A 12,100-nucleotide genomic window follows, 5' to 3' on the forward strand; every position below is an offset into this window, starting at 1 on the left:
TATAGCCATTCTAGTAGAATGTGTGTGTGGGGGGGGTGTCACTAGATACTGAAAATTGCGATTGCTGAGACATGATGTTGTAAGAGACCTGTGATCTAGCTCTGTGCCTCACAGCTACCTGCCTTCTCCCTTCTTTCTGCAGAATGCAACTTATGCCACCTTTATGCAATTGGGAAGTATGAATGAAACTGCTGCTTTAGATTTCTTTCAGTTCCTCATGTAAGTTCAGTTTTCTACATTTCCACATCAGTTTGCAATTCAAAAAATTTAATTTCATAAAAAATAATCACCAGCATGTTAGTATGAACATATCCTAATATACACATAACGGAATGCCCTTTTGCCTAATACCTTCATTTTTGCAAAGTAATTTAGCCTAATCTAGAGAATTTTTTAATGTTATTTTCATATATATATGCATTTTATTGCACGTTTTACCCTGGTATGTGTATTTTGGTACATTTTATTGTTTGGTGGGAGAACTGCTATGCAAAATTCAAGGAAGTGTGCATTTTAAAGGAGGGGTGTATTTTGGTTCTCATATTTCAGAAAGGGGCAATTAGGTAGGTTCATCTTTATATGTGAATTGAATAGAATTTCTCCTCCGTCCCTAGTTATCAGAGCCACACATTTATCTAGAATTTGTTTTAGCAAGGTAATTAAGAAGGTAAATGTTCACTCTCACTCGCTCGCTCATACACTCCTGCTTTTCAACCACTCTTCCATCCAAGTATAATGAGGTTGAGACTTACTTAGCTTCAGGGATGTCAACTTCAAAAAAGTATTGGGGGGGGGGAGTAAGCCCCGCCATGCATAATCAATCACATGACATGGTGCACACACACCACTTGAATGGCAATACCCATCAACTGGGGGGGCGGCTGCCCTCTTAGATATTTTATTGGGGGAGCAATGCCCCCTCGGCCCCTAGCAGTTGGCGCCTATGCTTAGCTTTAACAATATGACAGTATCATGTGCCTTCAGACTCATGCTAGGCCTTTTAAAGTGCCCCAAGAAATTCAGAGACTTTCAGGAAAGGGCAGCCACTGGGAACTGCCATCTCTTTCTTTTATTTAATTTTTTGCAATGACTTGGGAATGACATTGTGTCATCTCTGTAGGAGCATTATATAGGACTGGAGAAAGCCGATGGCTGCTCCCTGTGACTCTGCTACTGCCTGAAGGGGCAACAAAGCCTTGTCAGCTGGAGAGGGGAAAGAAGAACGTAAAAGACTCCCCCGCCTGCAAAATAAATGTAAAAATAAGGATTTTACCCACACTGCCAGAGTGAGGCAAGTGTTTGCTGTGCCTCTTCAGCACCAGCCCTCCCAAAAATGTTGCAAAGGTGCCATTCTCTGGGTTCATACAGTCTTGTGGACAGCAGATGTTGCTCCCTACAAATGTGTTATAGACTCACAAGAAGTAATATACTGATGAGCATCGCCTGCTTCCCATGGTAGCATAAACTCATTCCAGTCTGATATAAGGAATGTACACAGATGCTCAAATAACCTTAATTCTCTTCTCGGGAAATGAGGTCATCTTATAAGTAGCAGCTACTCCTAGTTTAGTGAAGGATCGCAGTACGTGCAACCCAGTGTATCAGTTGGAATTTTCAAATGCATTTATTTTTGGGAAACAAATGTTTTGGGTTCAGTGGGCTGTGATTGGAGTTACTGGGAACATGCTGCTTGAAAAAGCCTCCACTCATTTCCATGTAAATATCTTTGTTTGAACTTGCATATAGTGGCAGCACTGGTAAAGTAGTTTATCAAGCCTGACTATTGTTTCTGCTGTATATGTATCTATTTCACTGAAATGCATTGTTTTGGGAAATTGGGAAGGTACAAATCAAGGGATGTCTCCGCTCCAGTAAACAGAACTCATTATTTTTCTTGTGGCAGATTGCTTATGTGGATTCCAGTTTGACTCTCAAGAGACAGTTCATACGAGATTATTTTTTCTTACATGGAGATAATTCTCAGCCCTTTCTTTCCAAGAAACACAGGATGAGTGACTGTGAATGTGTGTACATGTGGGGCAGTGGGCAGGTTCTGCCCCATCCTACACACCTTCAGCTAACTTTGTGAACATACTCTGTGGGCTGATGAAACTGTATGTGCAGTTTGTTTTTTATTGCAGTCAGTTTCCTCAGATGGTGGTGTCCATGATTATGACAGCATTCAGTGAAGGCTCTACAACAGCATCTGAGATGAGCTCTGCTCCACACACACACACACACACACACACACACCGTGGTAATATTCTAGGTGGGTGGGTGGCGAGAAACAGTGGGAAGAGTTTTGTGTTGGGTGCCATTTGTTGACATTAGGTATCTGCTCTGAACCTTATTTGGAGACTAGATTATTTTGATCAATGTAGGATATGTAGTAACTCTGGTTCTCAACAGGGGTGCCAATGGGGGTGTTGGCCCCTCAAATATTTTATTGGGGGCGGGCGAAGGGACCTTGGCCCCTAGGAGTTGGCCCCTATGGTTCTCAAAGTTTATTTCCAGAGTGGATAGTGGGTGGAATGTCTCTAGACATAACATCAATGCAAACATCTTATTCACCGCATGTTGCTTACCATGCCACCTAAACATTTGTGTGCATTCATGTGCATTAATTTTCCTATTCAATATTGACATTAGCGCATGCAATGAGCGTTTTTGTGCAAATTTTGTATATTGTCTGGTCTATATATATAGACTGATACATGTTGCCAGGTTGTTAAGTAGAATGTGAATTCAGGCAAACGATTTGTGCATATTGTGTGCATAAACTTAATGTGCAACATATTGGCTATGCAATGTGCAATAAGGCACTGTAAGGCAGCTGCCCCCAACCTGATGCCCTGCAGATGTTTTTGGATTGCAACTCCCATCAATTCCAGGCAGCTGGGACTGCTTTTGGAAGGCATCAGGTTCGGAGAAAGCTGCTATAGCATTACTCCTCATTTTTCAATTTCTCCAAAGTCTTTAGCTCCCCTGAAAACTTAAAATCAACTTGATACAATACGTCTTGCCTATTACTATTCTTGATACAATACGTCTTGCCTATTACTATTTACCCACTGTTTACCCAATAGTTGGTTCATTGAATATTTGCTCTATAATGATGTAGCTTCTCTATGGTTTCCTCCATTTTGTTTTGTAAATGAGAAAATCTTGTCTTTGAAAGCAGCGGTTAAGACAACCAACACCTGGCATACTTGACAGTCTACTGCTACTATTAGTTTTTGGATCAGCATGTTCCATTTGTATGAATTTCCAGGATTTTACATAGTCACTTATAGTGGGCTCAACTTTCTATAGCCACGTGTAAACCTAGGATTATTATCCAGTTACTTGGCGGCAATTTACTTTTCTCTGGCAGGATGTCAGGCTGGAGAATTGCCAAGGCATGCTGCTGTTTTCTTCATTGTTTTATGAATTACACTGATCTGCAGCTTTCCACTTCTTGACCTGCATGAGGTGTTGATTGAATTTAGTGTGCCAGATGGTTATTGCAGCTCATGTACCATCATACTGATGGTTTCTTCAATAAAGGCTCTTCTGGGTTACAGTGTGCACTGACAGTGAACTTATATTAGGCAAACATTTGGTCGCGCTGACTTCCTTTCCGCTGTAAAATGCAACATTAGGGCCAAGAACTGCCAAGTCAAGATTAGTTTTCTCAGCTATGATTTACATTAGATTGCTGTTTACAGTTTTGATTCAGAGCCCCTTGCAGACTGGAGATGTCAAGAGTCCTGAAGGGCTCAACATTTCATGTGCCACAAAAGCCTCGCTGCCTCGCATCTGGTGGAGATGTAAACCAAGCCATCTCTTCCTTGATCAATCTTATGAATTTTCATATCTATGAGTGGCTGCAGACATTGAGAAATGCTGGAGGAGGGACAGAAAGTACAAGTGCCTTGCACTTCATGTGTTCCAGCTCCACGGCACTGAAAGTGGAGAGCCTTCAACTATACTGGAGTGCAATGTGAAAACCCCTAATTGCAAGGGACAGTTTGAACAGTTTGCAGAGTGAGAGGTCTACATGAGACATTAAGAAGATTAGGAGGTAGGAAATAATAATAATAATAATAATAATAATAATAATAATAATAATAATAATAATAATAATAATAATTTATTATTTGTACCCCGCCCATCTGGCTGGGTTTCCCCAGCCACTCTGGGCGGCTTCCAACAAAGATGAAAAATACACTAAAATGTCACATATTAAAAACTTCCCTGAACAGGGCTGCCTTCTGAATGTCAGGTAGTTGTTTATCGCTTTGACATCTGATGGGAGGGCGTTCCACAGGGCGGGCGCCACTACTGAGAAGGCCCTCTGCCTGGTTCCCTGTAACTTGGCCTCTCGCAGTGAGGGAACCGCCAGAAGGCCCTCGGAGCTGGACCTCAGTGTCCGGGCAGAACGATGGGGGGTGGAGACGCTCCTTCAGATATACTGGACCGAGACCGAGACCTGAGCAAATTAGGAAATACGGGCATGTGTGCATCTTCCCACATTCAGGAAAGTCTGAGGCTATGCCATGACAACTAGCTTTCACTTGAACCCTAAGAGCTATGAATGTATACATTTTGTATTCAGAACTTCACAATCTTTTATATTTACATCAGCCAAACTATCACGAATGTATTGAAGAATCATGAAACTTACTCAGTGCACAATTTTTCCTGGGAAAGGACAAATCTTTCCATCTCAGATTCTCACATTTTTCCAGCCTTAAATTCAGTTCACCATATTTTTGCATCAATCTGTGAGTTTGCAATAAATATACATGCAGGTATGAAATTTTCTGTAATGTGCATTCTAATGTTATTTTCACTAAGATATGATTTTTTGTGTGCACCTTTCCCTAACATAATGCTTTTTTGGTAGACATTTTTGAATTGCAGATCTGTACTGCAAAATTAGCGGAAGTGCAACCTTTGAAGGATAGCTGTGTCTTGCTTTGCATGTTGGTTCAGAAAATGCAAATTACATAGGATTCCATTAAAATCCAAACCAAATGCATTTCTCCCTATCTCTAGCGACACCTATATAATAGTCTTATACTGCCCTAAAATTATGAGTCTGAAACAGTTTCTGTATGTGCTTTTTAGAAGGCACAAGCTGCCAAACATTCCAGACATATTTAGGAGGAAGCGTGCTATCTGCAGGTTTTATGAACTTCATGAACAGCCAAGAAGTTTTATAAGGTGTCCTTCCAATCATATTTCTAGTAAAGCAATTTCAGTCAGGTTATTGTGCTTTCACATGACTGAAATTGGCCTCTGACTGACCTGCTGTGGAACCACACTGGGGCCAATTATGGACTATTGACGTTTTGAGATGTGAACTTTGCCACCTGGTCACCACACAATTGTCATGACATTGCCATTTTGTTTTATGGGCAATGAAAAAATTCTCTCACACGCACCTTATTACATATATCCCTCACACTGACTTCAGTGTGAAATATGAATTATTTTATATGCTAGATGAAAGTTGTATGGTTGTGTTGGACTGAAATGATAGGACTATGGGGCAAGGAAGAGGCTACATTCATCCAGGCGCTTCTACTGAGAATGACAGAAACCGGATTCACAATTTCTAGTGATGTCTTGACAGTACCTTGTCTATTAATTTCCATCTGTCTGCTGGAAGACCTGTACCTCTTATACCCTAGAATTGCATTTCCTGCGTGGTGCAGCTGCAACACATCAATTATATTGTAATCACTCAAGTTTCCTTTGCCCTTTCTTCTTTTTTTCCAGCTGATTATTTCCTAGGAAAAAAATATATTCCCAGGCATACTTGGAACTGTTAAATACCATCCATCTCTTATTCTTGTCCAGGAAGTTGTACAATCTGGTATACTGCCATTGCTTTCCCAACATATTTCACAAGACAGATATACTGTTATCTTGGCTATATTCTTGCAGCTTAATTGCATATTATGCAATGACTAAGCTTTGGACATACGGTGCAAATGTAACTTTAGTTTGGGCAAAGAATTTTAATTGGATTTTTATTTCCACTCACAGATAGGTTTATTGAAAGTGTAGTGAAATATAATAAGATAACAGAAAACAGAGGGTGCATAGACTTGTTAAAAGTTAAACCTAAATATTCAGGAACAATTAAGATTAATTACTACAGTGGGAATGTGTTAATATGTGATATATATATTCCTAATGTTCTCTGGTGTAAATAAAGCTTCTATATTATGTTGCTTGTATTGGAGATATATCATGGACCTTTGTCCCGTATTCTCTAGATATGGATAGATACAGTTCAGCAAAATAAATTTACTGATTTTCTTCTCTCATTGCTTCCCACACTTTTGGTGTTGGATAGATTTTGTAGGTAGGATAGGATATATGTTACAATTTATTCCTCCTATTACTCATGTGTGTGAGCAGAACATTTAAAGTAACCAATTTAGTGTTAGACTTAAAACAATTAGTTAGCAGAATTTAAAACACCATCCCTTGCAGCATTAATGTGGAAACTTTGAGATTAGGCTTATTTTATCCAGGCTGTGGTTAACAGACTGGTTTTTCCCCGACCGAAAGCGATGAAATCACCAACTTTTACCTGTGTACATGCTCATTCTGAGATCTCTCAATGTGCTTCTTTCTTCACTTAAAACTGTAATTCAAACATTTTAAAAACTCATGTAGCCGTAATCCTACACGCGCTTACTTGGGAAGAAGTCTAATTGAACTCAGTGGGATTTTCTTCTGAGTAAACTGCGCTGTCAAAAATCTGGTTCATCCCACAAGATTCTGAGTATCATTTTGTGTGGCGTTTAAATAAATAGCACAGCAATCTGTGAGATCAGCCTGTACTGTCGGAGAGATAGAAGGGAGGCAATGCTCGCTTGTGCACCAAAGCACAGCTGGCAGGTGTAACTGTTATCCTACTCATCCAGACAGCATCCCCTTAAAAGCAGCAGTTCCTTAGGCCAGTGCAAACAATGCAGATTAGAACAGGCTTTTGCTGGAAGTAGAACCAACTTGCTTACAGTTCTGGAATTTTATTCTTGAACTATTTCATCCCTCATAAATCCTTCTGCTTCCTGTTCTTGCCAGCTCAAGATAGAAAATGATAAAAGCCGTATAAAGCTGCTGAGTGTGATCCATTTGTTGTTTAGTATCTAAGAAGCTGTTCTGCGTGAAACTCGCTGGTGGAATTGCTTTTGCCCCAAGCAAGTGAGTTTCCATAGAAAATCCAGCATTCCTAGATTGACATCTGCCTAGTTATATTTGCACAACCACTCCTTCAATGTTACCATTCAGTTGCCTCAGTTAATGACCCTGGGTGTTTCTGCCCAAATACCTTCACCCCACAGTTGCAATGGATAATAGATGATCACTGCAGATGGTGACAGCAGCCACGAAATTAAAAGATGCCTGCTCCTTGGCAGGGACGCGGACTTAGAAAAAATATTGGGGGGGCCCGGAAAAGCTCATGAATAATAAATAAGCTCATGAATATGCAAATAAAGTGGCTCCGGCCCTAAATAGGGCAAGCCACGCCCCCCAGCCAGCCGATTGGCTGGCTGGGAGGTGTGGCCAGTCGGGATTCCCCTGTTCTCGCGGGATTTCCGGCCGGGGCTCTCCGATTAGGGCGCGCGGCTGGCTGGCTGGCGAAGGAGCAGGTGAGGAGGAGGCAGGGGACAGCGGCGGCGCTCTGCTGGAAGGGCGCCCGCCCGAGATTATTGGGGGGGCTGAGCCCCCCCAAAATTTTTTTTGAGGGGGCTCGAGCCCCCTCAAGCCCCATGGAGTCGGCGCCTATGCTCCTTGGGAAAAAAGCAATGACAAACCTAGACAGCATATTAAAAAGCAGAGACATCACCTTGCTAACAAAGGTCCGGATAGTTAAAGCTATGGTTTTCCCAGTAGTGATGTATGGAAGTGAGAGCTGGACCATAAAGAAGGCTGATCGCCGAAGAATTGATGCTTTTGAATTATGATGCTGGTGGAGACTCTTGAGAGTCCCATGGACTGCAATAAGATCAAACCTATCCATTCTGAAGGAAATCAGCCCTGAGTGCTTACTGAAGGACAGATCCTGAAGCTGAGGCTCCAATACTTTGGCCACCTCATGAGAAGAGAAGACTCCCTAGAAAAGACCCTGATGTTAGGAAAGATGGAGGGCACAAGGAGAAGGGGACGACAGAGGACGAGATGGTTGGATAGTGTTCTCGAAGCTACCAGCATGAGTTTGACCAGGAGGCAGTGGAAGACAGGAGTGCCTGGCGTGCTCTGGTCCATGGTGTCACGAAGAGTCGGACACGACTAAACGACTAAACAACAACAACAACAAAATGTAAGGCTACCGAACAAGTCAGTCTTGTGCACATTCATTTGGATCATAGGAATGAGGGAAGTTTGCTATGGAGGGGTCTAAATTATGCAAATAAGATTTTGGGAGTTAAATGGTACATTCTTTTAAAAAGTTCTACAGTGTTTGCAAAAAAAAAAAAAAAAGGTTCAAGGTTCACAAGAATTCAAATACTATGTGAATACAGAATGCTCATACATTTAATTGAGACTCCTAAACACATTCGCTGAAAGCGTGGCTCCCAGAATTTCTGGACCAACATTTGGAAGTTACTATAAAGCACTGCAAAGCGGTCATAGTGCAGACACTTGTCTGGGACACGTCACCCATGATGCCTCCTCCAAGTGATTCTGGGAGCAACCTGTGAAGACAGTTGTTGGCTGGCCCTGTATATGGTGGTGGTGATAATTTGTACCTTGCCCATCTGACTGGGCTGCCCCAGCCACTCTGGGCAGATTCCAGCATATATAAAAACATAGTAAAACATTTAACCTTAAAAAGCTACCCTATACAGGGCTGCTTTCAGATGTCTCCTAAAGGTAATATGGACATAATCCACTGCCCCGCTCATGAGCCACAAACCTCAACATGCCTAATGAGAGGGGCCAGTCCTGTGCTCACAGCATTTCCATGTCTTCACTTAATGCATGAAGTGGGAGCGGCATTATGTCTGAAGGTTACATGAACAGGGAGCCTCCTTTTGCAGTGTTTCCTACTGGGCAAAGATTGGCTACACACCAAATAGCTTGATTGCACAGAGGACCTTTTACAGCTTTGGCTGCACAGAATTCAGGATCTGGGATTGTGGGCACAGCCTCTCCCCAGTGCTCAGGTGGATGTGTTAATAAAGCTAATGTTGAACCAGAATTTCAATTTCTTTTAAATTTTGGTGGCAGATCTATAAAGAAGCAAGAACTGAGGTTCTTATGGAAGCAGATCATCAGCATTTCATCAAGCTCTTGATAGGCTGTTTCCTTCTGCTCCGGAAACTTGACACAAGAGCTCTATGGAATCATGTATTTTACTTTTACCTTGTCAGGTGTTGTGAAAAGCATGTCACAGATAATCAGCTACAACCTAATTAGACAATAAGGAAACAATGAAATGAATTCTCTTTTTTTGACATGGCACCTGGCTTCAGTGAGCTGAGTACACTTAATTTACATTCTGGGTAAGACAGAAGCATGGCCTAAATATTTAAAATCTGAATCTGTCAGCTAACCTATATTGCCTCAGTCTCAAAATGCAAAAGGGAATCTTTATCTCTGTTACAATTATGGTCCAATCTTACATCTGGGTGAGTCTTCAGTTGTTAGTAGAAATCTTCAGATAGAAACTAACATTTAGAACTTTCACAAATAATAATAATTTGTTCAATATCCAACAAATATAGCACAGCCCTGGAGCAAAGGATTACAATACTTATAAAGCAATCCAAAGCACCATATTTTGACAAATGTTACAGATAATGCAAACTCTTAACAAACTGCTGGTTTATTTTAGAGATTTATATACTGCTTAATAATATGCATTTCTAGGTGGTGAACATAAAAACAAACCACACAAAATAAAATAGTTCTCATAAAAACAAACACTACCTTAATATGCCTGCTGGAGCAAGGAAGTCTCAGTCATGCACCTAAGTTCAGTAAGAAAGACCTTGTTAGAGGATACTGTTACAGAAAAACATATTCTGTAAGGCAGCAAATTTGCAAACTTGGAACAATGCAACTGTGGAAGAACTGGAAATGGGAGTGATAATAATTGGAAAGGAAGAAGAGGAGGGAAATAAATTGCTGTGGAAAGTGTCCCTGAACTTTTAGTTGTGCAGAAACAATGATGTCTGAAACATAAATGGTGATGACAGGAAAGTCAATTGATGGGAGACTGGACAAGAGGCTGTACAATGGACAATGTAACAAATGCTGACAGTGGTAGTGCAGGCTGTCACACAACCAGGCAAAGGGAAAGATTGGGAATCAATGTGAGAACAATTAGTTGAAATAAGTGTAACAAGAAGCGGATGGGCAAAGGCTTAGGCAGCGTTATGTCTCATGCAGCTTGTAACCTCATTGTACGTCTTCTCTCAGCTTTCACGTTTGACATGTTATACGTTAAAAGGCAACAGTCTTGAAAGATTACAAAGGTGTCATTCTCCAAGGGCTGAGTGGCCAGTGTGTGAGAGGGAGGAGGAGAGCTTTCTCTTCTCACTTAATTGAGGACCTCCCTGAACCTTGCTTTGCCCTGCTTTTGGACAGTAAAATCTATTAACTTGATTTCTCCAGGAGCAAGTATTGCAGTGCACACTGTATACATATGGTGTACATGGTGTACACCATGAACCTTCCCTGAAGATCCCAGAAGAATTGTCAGGAACTTCAGCTTAACAATTGGGTTTAGGACTTTATCAATTAACATGGAGGGGATGTGGAACTGACATGCACGAGAAGCCCTTCTCCCTTTGTGTGTTCTTCCCAGGATATCAGGTCAAAGGGCATCAGTGACCAGTACATCTGGTACCGATCAATGAGCCTGGGGGATAGGGGGAGCGGAGGAGCAAGAACCAGCTAGCAACGGACAACACTTGCATCGTCTAATCTGTGAGAGTGAAGATAGAAACAATGGTAAAGGTGGCTAGATTACCTCTGGAAGGCAGTTCAGCTGCCAAAGATAAGTGAGCATTGGGTGGGGCTAACACTGTATAGGACACATTCATAATAGGTTTACAAATTTAGAGCGGTGCAACCGTACAAAATAGTAAGTGTGGAAATGCAAGCGTAGTATCCTGGAAAGAACACTTGTAACGGTGAAATAAGAAGAATGCAAGACATTGAAGTCATACTTCTTGAGCATTGGGAAGCCATGTCTTTCCTGAATCTGGACCTTGCTAGTTTTGTAGATTTCACCAGATACTGTCCATACACCCTTAAGCTTTCCTCTGCAGCTAGAAGGCTACTGAGTTGCCAGATGCCAGATTTTGTGCCAGACACCATATGGATTTCATGCTGAGTTGTAGATGTAGAGAACACACACTTTCTTGACTCTAGCTGAAATGAGTGTTCTGCTGAGTAACACTCATTTCATTACTCTAAACATGCATTTAGAGGAATGATTCCCAAACTTTTTCTTTCTCGCGGACCACTCAACAATTGTGAAGGGTCTTCTTGGTGGATCACTTAACGGGTTTTCTGCTGGTTGTACGTAGTATTTGCAATACGCTGTGCTAGATGCAGTGTGATCTTTACTTATATTTTATTGCTTCTTTTAGTTCTTATATTGAATTTTATTGCATTTCAATTTCAATTTCATTAAATTCAAAACACCCACAAGCAAATCAGGATGAATGCTCATTGACATATACGTAACCTCCTTGTGAACAAATCAGAATTAGTGCCCATTAAAACCCAATATAGTCAAACCTCCAGGTAAGCTTTGTGAAACCAGGCCTTATGAAGAGCTGTTGAAGGATCTGGGTATGTTTAGCCTGGAAAAGAGGAAACGGAGAGGAGATATGACCATCTTCAAATATCTTAAGGGCTGCCATATGGAAGATTGAGCAAGCTCGTTTTCTCCAGCTCTGGAGGGTAAGACCTGAACCAATGGCTTCAAGTTACAAGAATGGAAATTATAACTAAACACCAGGAAGGACTTTCTGACTGTTAAGAACTGTGGAATGGACTCTCTCTGGAGGTAGTGGACTTTCCTTCCTTGGAGGTTTTTAAGCAGAGATTGGATGGCCATCTGTCGTGGATGCTTTAG

At 41.4% G+C, this 12,100-nt stretch overlaps 1 long non-coding RNA gene across 2 annotated transcripts in view; it reads left to right on the forward strand.

Annotated features, from left to right (window-relative positions):
• Positions 1–12,100, forward strand: part of LOC308585462 — a 208,769-nt gene that overhangs the window by 153,025 nt on the left and 43,644 nt on the right. For both annotated transcript variants that reach the window (XR_014007413.1, XR_014007414.1), the window contains one exon: positions 143–219. This is a non-coding gene — a long non-coding RNA (uncharacterized lncRNA). The remainder of the gene's footprint in view (positions 1–142; positions 220–12,100) is intronic.

This window comes from Podarcis bocagei, assembly GCF_964188305.1.
Source record: "Podarcis bocagei genome assembly, chromosome: 4".
Classification (NCBI taxonomy): domain Eukaryota; kingdom Metazoa; phylum Chordata; class Lepidosauria; order Squamata; family Lacertidae; genus Podarcis; species Podarcis bocagei.